The following is an 8,684-nucleotide window of genomic DNA, read 5'->3' on the forward strand; positions in this document are numbered from 1 at the left end:
TAAACATCAGCGCGAGTCGCTGCGGGTTGATGAACGATTGTCTTACCCCACTGCCCGGCCCAACAAATTGGATGCAACAATTTTTATTTTAAAAATTACCCGCAAGTCACTCCGTGTGAAGATACGGCGCATGGCAATCGTCGCCCCCACCTCCCCCCTCCCTCGACTGCGACAGCTTGGAAGGACACTCCAAGCTGCAAAAAATAAATCACGAGACTGATCTTCTTGGTTCTTTCGGTAAAGTCACGTAGAAGGGAAATAATAAAATAATAAAATTAAAACATAATAAAATAATTCTCACGACGTTTCGGCCACAACGCAAGCAGTCGTCCTCAGGTGAAGAACAAGTCTGTCGGAAAGACAGCGTCTGAATGAACACCACCAGGCTTGGCAGTGTATATTTAAGCTGGGTTAGAGGAGGAGAGCGCCTTGACAAAGGAATTCGCATATCAAGAGGAATTTAGCATATTTATGGGAAATGCAGATATGGGATTAGTCACTACTTGTGGAATGCGTAGGAGGTGGGCGGGGGGTTTCAAAGTCATATTATGCCCGTGCATTATGCAGGATTAGCAGCATCAAAGGGAGGGAGTAGGGTTAGCATTAATAAAGAGACTGAGTGAGGCTTTCCTGGGTAAGGTATACCTCGTAAAACAACAACAACTCAATAGCAACACAAGCACCAGCCACAGCAAGGACTCTCGTCACGCCAGACGCTCGATCGCGACGCGATCCACCAATTCCGTCCACCACCCCAACCCATCCACCGTCTTGCGTCTCGATCACGCAAATCTCGTGCCTTTGGCAAAGGGCTCTCGATGGATGTAAACGCGAAACGGCTACATGGAATTAGCTCGCTCTCCCGACACGCGCTCCTCAAATTATGATTGTGTGGAGCGGCAGGACCATGATTTAGAGCTTTGGAAGAGGGAGAGGGGGGACGAGCGGCGGGGTGCAACAATGAGAGGTGGTGGTTGGATTTAGCGGGGGCGAGGTGGAGGAGGGCTTGGGGAGGACGGAGCACTTGGGATGATGAGGTTTGTGTTAGCCAACAGCACGGCTCGCCAGATCCACGTTTTGGCGATCGTTGCTTAAACGTCCGATTTAATTTCGCGTGGAATTCTGCTGAATTTCTTCGTTATATAAATAATTTTAAAATTTGCAGGCTGCTCAGGGAGGCCATAATTGTCCGCGTCCGAGACAATGAGCCGGCAACGCCGAGCACCTGAGTTTGAATCCGGCTCGACCGCGGTGAGATCGGTTTCTCGATTGTGGCGAGGTGATGGTCTCATCCCGGTCACTAACTACTGCACACACACACACACAACTTAAAACGATTCTATCGTATAAAATTAGATGTGTCACTTAATTTGTCTTATTCTTTCCCCTCCTCTGACAATCAAAGAGAATATATTTGGCTGCGATGTGACAAACGCTTTTTGCAGGTCATGTAAATAAAGGCGCGTTCGCGAGTGTGAAGAAGATAAAAACAGCTTTGGGACGTCACCTCCCTGCTCACCGCGAGAGCCTCCTGAAGGACACTTCCAGTATGCCCCCAATGACAACACGACGCCGTTTGCGAAATTGGAAAACAATTGACAATCAAGTAAATAGTGGCCATTACTTATTAATAACGACCTTTATTTACTCAGCAAAGCCTCCCCGAGCCTCAATTACCCTCCTTTTCTTTTTTAAAAGAGCCCCTCATTGGGATGTTTGACCCAAATCGACCACTGAGAGTTTGGAAAGCCGAGGGCCTGGAGAGAAAACCCCCACCGGGAATACGAGAAGGGTTGGTGGGTGGGCAGGTGGTGTCAGGGTGCTGTCAGTGCTGAGTGGCACCACCCTGGCAAACCCGCGTGGCCACCAAGGCTCGTTCACCCAATTCGACTCCGGCGAGACCTGAGCGAGCGAGACCTCACGAGTTAGGGCACTGCTTGGAGAAATGAAATTCATAATCAAAATATCTACCAATACTGGAGGAATCCGATGAGCTATGAAGCTCGTTTTCACAGATGTCCAGTAGTGTGCACAGATGTCCAGTACTATGGGAACCTCATTTGCCAGTAAAAATATGATAATTGGTTCTTTACCCTTCTATCTGGCAGATAGAAGGGTAAAGAACCAATTATCAGATGTCCAGTAGTTAAATTTCGATTTAAAGCTAGGAGTTTATATATAAGCTCCTAGCTTGGCAGTGTCTCATTCTTTACCTGAAGACGGCTGCTTGCGTTGTAGCCGAAACGTCGTGAGAATTATTTTATTATGTTTTATTTTTATTATTTAATTACTTCCCTTCTACGTGACTTTACCGAAAAAACCAAGAAGAAGATGTCCAGTAGTGTTCACATAGATTGGAGGATAATTGGTAGTCAATTATCATGGGTAACAATGATGTTCGCGAGCACCTATGAATGTCCAGTCAGCGGCTCGCAGGGCTCAGAAGAGAATGTGGCAAAGAAAGCGCCGTGGGTGGAGTTCTCACGGTGCGGTAGCGATGGGTCGGATACGCGCGTGCGGGGTGGAGGAGGGCAGGTCACAGAAACAGAATCGGAGATTGAAATGGTCAGCGGCCAGCGGCCAAGGAAAAGACCAAGAGCCAAGACAATGGTGGTGGTGATGATGATGCCATTGTAAGAGAGCTATGTGAAGAACACCGCGGGTAAATTTCGATTTAAAGCTTTCGTGACTGCAGGGATTCATCTTCTTGGTTCTTTCGGTAAAGTCACGTAGAATTGAAATAATAAAATAATAACATATTAAACATTGTAAAATAATTCTCACGACGTTTCGGCCACAACGCAAGTAGCCGTCCTCAGGTGAAGAACAGGTCTGTCGAGGAGACAGAGTCTGACTCTGACTCTGTCTCCTCGACAGACCTGTTATTATTTTATTATTATGTTTTATTATTTTATAATGTTTAATTTTTATTATTTTATCATTTCAATTCTACGTGACTTTACCGAAAGAACCAAGAAGATGAACACCGCGGGTGTTTATTGTGTTGCGACGAGAACTTCGGCGGAGGGAAGCAAGCGACGGCTAAGTTCGACGGCATTTTGATCTTCGGTGTCGACGAATCAAGAGGCAACGGCACGCCGGGGAATGACGCGGCCACGACGATGGCAGTGGCCGCTGGATTTCGGAAGTCGCTGAGATCCCAGCAATAAACGAGGGCAATCTGTAATTAAGCCTGCACCAACAGATGGGGCCCTAGTGCCGAGGCTTCGAGAGAGAGGCTATCTTCATAATCAGGCTTAAGCAGAAACGCGCTCTCCCTCCCTCTCTCTCTCTAAGCCCCTGCAGCCAGAAGTCAAGGGCCGCTGTCCCTGGCGCAGCTGAATACTGGGCTGCCGCTGAAGTCGGAAGCGTGTTTAGGGGCCGTCCATAAATGACGTCACGCACCTAGGGGGGGGGGGGGGCGTACATTTGTGACGATGTGCGACGATGGGGGGGGGGGGGGGTTTGAGAAATATGACGTCACATCAAAATGCGCAACTTTAAATAAATATAGACACCACGTTCTGCTTAATTAAATATACTTTTTAATCATAAATGTTTTCTCCTACAACATCAGAGTGCAGCGCCACATTAAATACGCACTACAATGACAATAGTTTTAAGGGATTTGAAGAATTTTTTTGGGGTGTCAGAGCTTTGTGACGTCATTTTTGAGGGGGGGTCTGACTTTTTGTGACGCCGTGTGAGGAATGGGGGGGGGTAAGAAATCCTCCAAAATCGCGTGACGTCATTTATGGACGGCCCCTTATCTGGCTGTCATACATTGCGAGCACCGAGCATTGCAGCTGTTAAATGGCTGCGTGAGCACGTGCTTGTCGGCAGAGGGTAGCGACACCAAGATCCACCTTTGTACTTAAATGCTGACATACGTACCGTGTGACTTTGCCCACCCACACTGACCAGCATGGTCAAGTGACCCCTACGACCTGCACGGCACGGACGCTCCCTCATCCAGCAGTAGATTGACTCGAGGCTGTGCTTTTGTTTTACTTCTGCATCATACTCATCATTATCATGTACAGATAATGCACTTGTCCGAGCCTGAAGACTCTGGAGGGTGAACTCAGGAGGGGTACTGCATGAGTACGTTTGGTCAATTTGGTAAAGTTCTTACTGAATGTGCGCGTATTGCTTCACGCGGAAGGAAAACAACAGCACGGCAATTGTTTATGTTTTTTTTTACCCGTCCTCAAACTCTCGCGAAATTAATTTGCCAAACATTGCAATGGAGCAGCAGCAGCAACCTCCTGGAGAAAAAAACAAGTCACGAGACTCGGTGAGGCTTTCCTGGATAAATAAAGGGCATTATTACTACTAATAATACTACTGCTGCTGCTTGGCAGCAGCCCAGGTGTGATGACCATGGAGGCCGTGGGGTAGCAGAGGATCGCGCAAAGCTGGGGTCATCACGAACGAAAATCAAGGCACTCACAGGCAGGACAGAAGCGGCGTCTTTAAACGGGCAGGCAGCACTACAACAACAAGCGCCATTCGCCACTAAGTGGCGGTGACGTCACCATGGCGCTTGTGCCAGGCTATGTGCACGTTAAGGCAACGTGAAGTGACGAATGCCCGCTGGAAGGTCACGGGACAGACCCAGTAGGTGCCACGGGTCGACTGAGACGACTGGCCGAGGCACCACCTGTGCCCCCTACTGTGCCAACTTGCCGTGTTTTAGCCACCCGGCGCTCCGCTCGTTGTTGTGAGCGTCGCTCCTCTGCCCTCCGTTATTGCTGGAGGGCGACTACCTCCAACTGCCCAGTAGCAGCTGCGTCCTTCACGAGCATCCTCTACAGTACAGCAAGTAGGTAAGAGGCAGGCTGTTGTGTATGGCCGAATGAAATGGAATATTCGCCCGTGTGTGTGTGAATTGGTTTTTATTTTTGTAACGGCGCCCCGTTTTCTGCCCACGCTCCAAATTACTATCGGGAGAAAAACCAATTGACCAAAAAAAAATCGAATTCCCAAGACTGCTCAACAAAAGGATGTCCTACGAAATGAAACAACAATGGGTGGATTGAAGTATCATTACACGGCTAAAGTGTTCCCACACTGACAATTATACTGGCTTCGGACCTCGCTTTCGCTAAAATAATTTGGGGACATTTTGCTTCATTCGAACGGAGTTTTGTTAAAATCGTTTATTCCCCCCCCCCTTTCATCTAAATAAGCGGCTTGAAGACACTCACTTAACATCTGTCACGTGGTCACTGAAACAGAAGCAGGTTACACCATTGGAACCTCATTTGCCAGTAGAAAAATATGATAATTGGTTTTTTGCCCTTTTATCTGGCAACAAAACTGACACATTTTTTTACAAGGAGTCATGTTTGCATTGACCACAATACCTGCAGTCGGAATGCAACCAAAAATCATATTTTGCTACTGGCATATGAGGTTCCAATGGTGTAAATGCTTACCCCGAGCTCTCATACTCTGATGGTGCATTGTCTTTGAGTTGTGCGCCTTTTAGAGTCAACTGGTCCAACACCATGTGAGACTAGGCTCTAAAGAAAGCTGTCTCGGGTGTGGACCAATCAACTTCAAGGACAGTGCATACATTATCAGAGTTATGTTTTTTGTTTGCATTCCGACTGCAGGTATTGTGGTCTATGCAAACATGACTCCTTGTAAAAAAGGTGTCAGTTTTGTTGCCAGATAAAAGGGTAACAAAACAATTATCAGAAGCAGGTTAATTGGCCGCATTTGTGTGATCACGTGCCTAATAAGAACGTTTGCTATTGGTGAATTGTCCCGCATGATATTACCTGCGATGAAATGTCCACGAGAAGCTAGGATATTGACAATGTTCATGGGACAAAAGCTGAAAGCACAAAGAAGCATGGCGAAGATGCACGCTTGGAATCGCACCGAGAGACAGACGGACACGTGGATTCGGGAGCGAAAGTTAAAGACGCCATATTGACCGCCGAGAAATGATCAGAGACAGAATATATTTATTTATACTGGAATAATCCGATGAGCTATAAAAGCTCCTTTTCACAGATAAATAAAAGGTGGGCTTTGTCAGGACGCGCGGCTAGAAGAGATGATGCCCGGTGCTCGAGACGAACAACCGAGTGGTAACCAAAGAACAGAGGACTCTGTAGAGTCCGCACGTCCACGGCAGAGATGGAGCAATACAATGAGCTCGTGGGCAGACGCCAGACTGACTGTTGCATCGCGAAGCTGAGAGATGACGTCGGTTTGGGGAAAGCCTTCATCCGGCAGTGGATGTATCACGGCTACTGCCACTGACGCTGGTGATAATGATGAGTGGGAAGTCCCTCTCCTCCATTATACATTGATCCAAAGGACTGGGGATTATAAAATGGGATCGGGAATTTTTCGCCCATCAATTAGCAGTGCTGGAAAACGGGCCTAGGCTATTGTGTGCGGAAATGCCAGCACATTACTCCGAATCAAGTCCAATCGAGCTGTGATGGGATGCACTATCAGGCATGATGGTGCAATCCTCAGATACGGCGCTTTGTTTGCGAGGGCGGGTTGGTGGTTCGCGTGGATTTGCACAAATCCTAAAAAAATCGGCTCGGCTGACTGCGGAGTGCCCTGGGGATGTCGGTGAAACGAGGAGGTTCGTGAACCTATCTGTGCAGACTATGTTGAATGCTATGTCCTCGTGTGCATGGTGGGTTTGTTTGGAGACTCCCGATTTCCACTCGTATGACAAACCCATGAGAAAGGATTCGGCCAAATATCTAAATACAGGACCCTTTGGAAAATGTGTTCTGTCGGTCAGGCTTTGCTGAATACATTACTTCACGGGATAAAAGCTGAAAAGTGTGCAAAGCGAACAGAGATGCTAACACAGATCATGGGGAAAATGCGAATCATATTGACTGTTAAGGAAAATAGGCTTAGGCAGGAAACATTGCTTTAAAGGGAAGCCCCTTTCAAAATCCTGCCAGTCCATGCACCAGTTTCTCAGAATTAACCGCTCTGGATTGGCTCTGTCCCAACATCCAGAGATGAAGTACTGCGCGGGTTGGAGAGGCATCTCGCCGGGCGGTGGTGGCTCTGCACGTGGCCTGTAATCCAGCACGGTGGAGGCTGCGAGTGTCTGTGGATCACACAAATGTTGTGAAACTCCATTCTCGTGGGTGCCATACCCTGGATTGCCAGAAGGCTGTACAGCGAATGTGGACTCCTATCTGTATTGGATGTATTTTTGTTCCGCCTCGCACGCGTGGGCTTTATAGGTTGAAATGAGTATCTTCTTGTTTGGACATCAGGTCGAAAAAAAAAATCCCAACCGCCACAATAAATTTTCGTAACGCAAATTTGATGCTTAAACGATCGGTCAAAATTGCTTTTCTTGCCCGCTCTCAAAATTATACACCACACTCCGTTCGGCGGCGCACAATTAATTCACTGCAATGTTTTCACCGGCCATTACTCAATGTATTGAGCCACGCCGTTGGAACACGTGGCAATTTGTAAACACTGATCACGCAGTGATGGCCTTAATAAGACGCGTAACTATTATCAATCGGTAGGGGAAGAGCGAGAGAAACAAATGTCTGCTTGCTTTTTTAATGAACCTCTTATGTTGAGTCGCCTCGTACACTTCATGTTGGCTGTGCGTGGATTAAACCATCCATTGCTTAACTCCCAAACCATGTACAGACGAAAGGGCTCAGACATGGCCATTGAGCCTTTGTTTTTAAAAGCCAATCGGATGAATTCCTCCTATACCCCAGTCCCTTAAATTTCCTCTCTTCATTTGATAATGGACATGTAGTCCAAATCCACCGCCGAACGATAGCCTCCACATGGCCTGCGTGTCTTCGGGATTATTTGACCATCATACTTCATTCACTACGCCGGTCAATGTGGGTTGAAGGCGGGGGGAGCATAGACGAGGAGGCATAGATGTACAGGACGATGGATTTTGCAGCACTGCTCTCCGCTGCCCACAACAGCAGCCTTGCAATCCAATACCCAACAAACTCAAGACAAGGCTTGCCATGTTTATGGACATTCCAATCGGCACTGCCTTTTGGGAGAACTATGCGAGTAGGCCTGAAACAAATCATCACCTGCTCGATTGATTTGGGTGAATTGTCTCAAATCGATTGTGTACGGCAGCAGCTAATAAGTCCGCAAATAAGCAAGGAAGGCCATGCTTTGAATTCGACTGGGAGACAGAAAAGGGAACACGTGGATCAAAGAACAAACACAAGCTGGAGACATTCACGATTACGAATGACCTTTCAACCTTGGTGCCATTAAACAATTCTATCAATCTACTGGGTAGGTTTGTTTCGATTGTGTTTTTGGGTTTGCACCGCGTGCTGTTCGGCACGATGTATGACATTTCGCTCCACGTGCTGGCTGCTTCCTCAATCAGGAACCAAATTCCTTCTTCGGTGTCCGAATAAGCTCCCAAGACGTGGGGCGAAACGTCGGACATCGTGTAAAAAATACACGCGTCGCAAGCTGAAAACGCATCGACGCACTACGCAAGTCTGTCTGTAAATATGATAACACGACAATGGATTCACCTCCTGCATATGGCAAGGCTAAACATTGTGCCTGTGATCCACTGTGAATGCAGAGGGAGTTTGGGGTTTTGGGCGGGGAGAGGGGAGAGGGGGGTGTAGGAGGTCAGGGGGTCAACATCTGCCTCGCATCTGTCGTGA

The sequence above is a fragment of the Lampetra fluviatilis genome, chromosome 24, assembly GCF_964198595.1.
Source record: "Lampetra fluviatilis chromosome 24, kcLamFluv1.1, whole genome shotgun sequence".
Taxonomy (NCBI): domain Eukaryota; kingdom Metazoa; phylum Chordata; class Hyperoartia; order Petromyzontiformes; family Petromyzontidae; genus Lampetra; species Lampetra fluviatilis.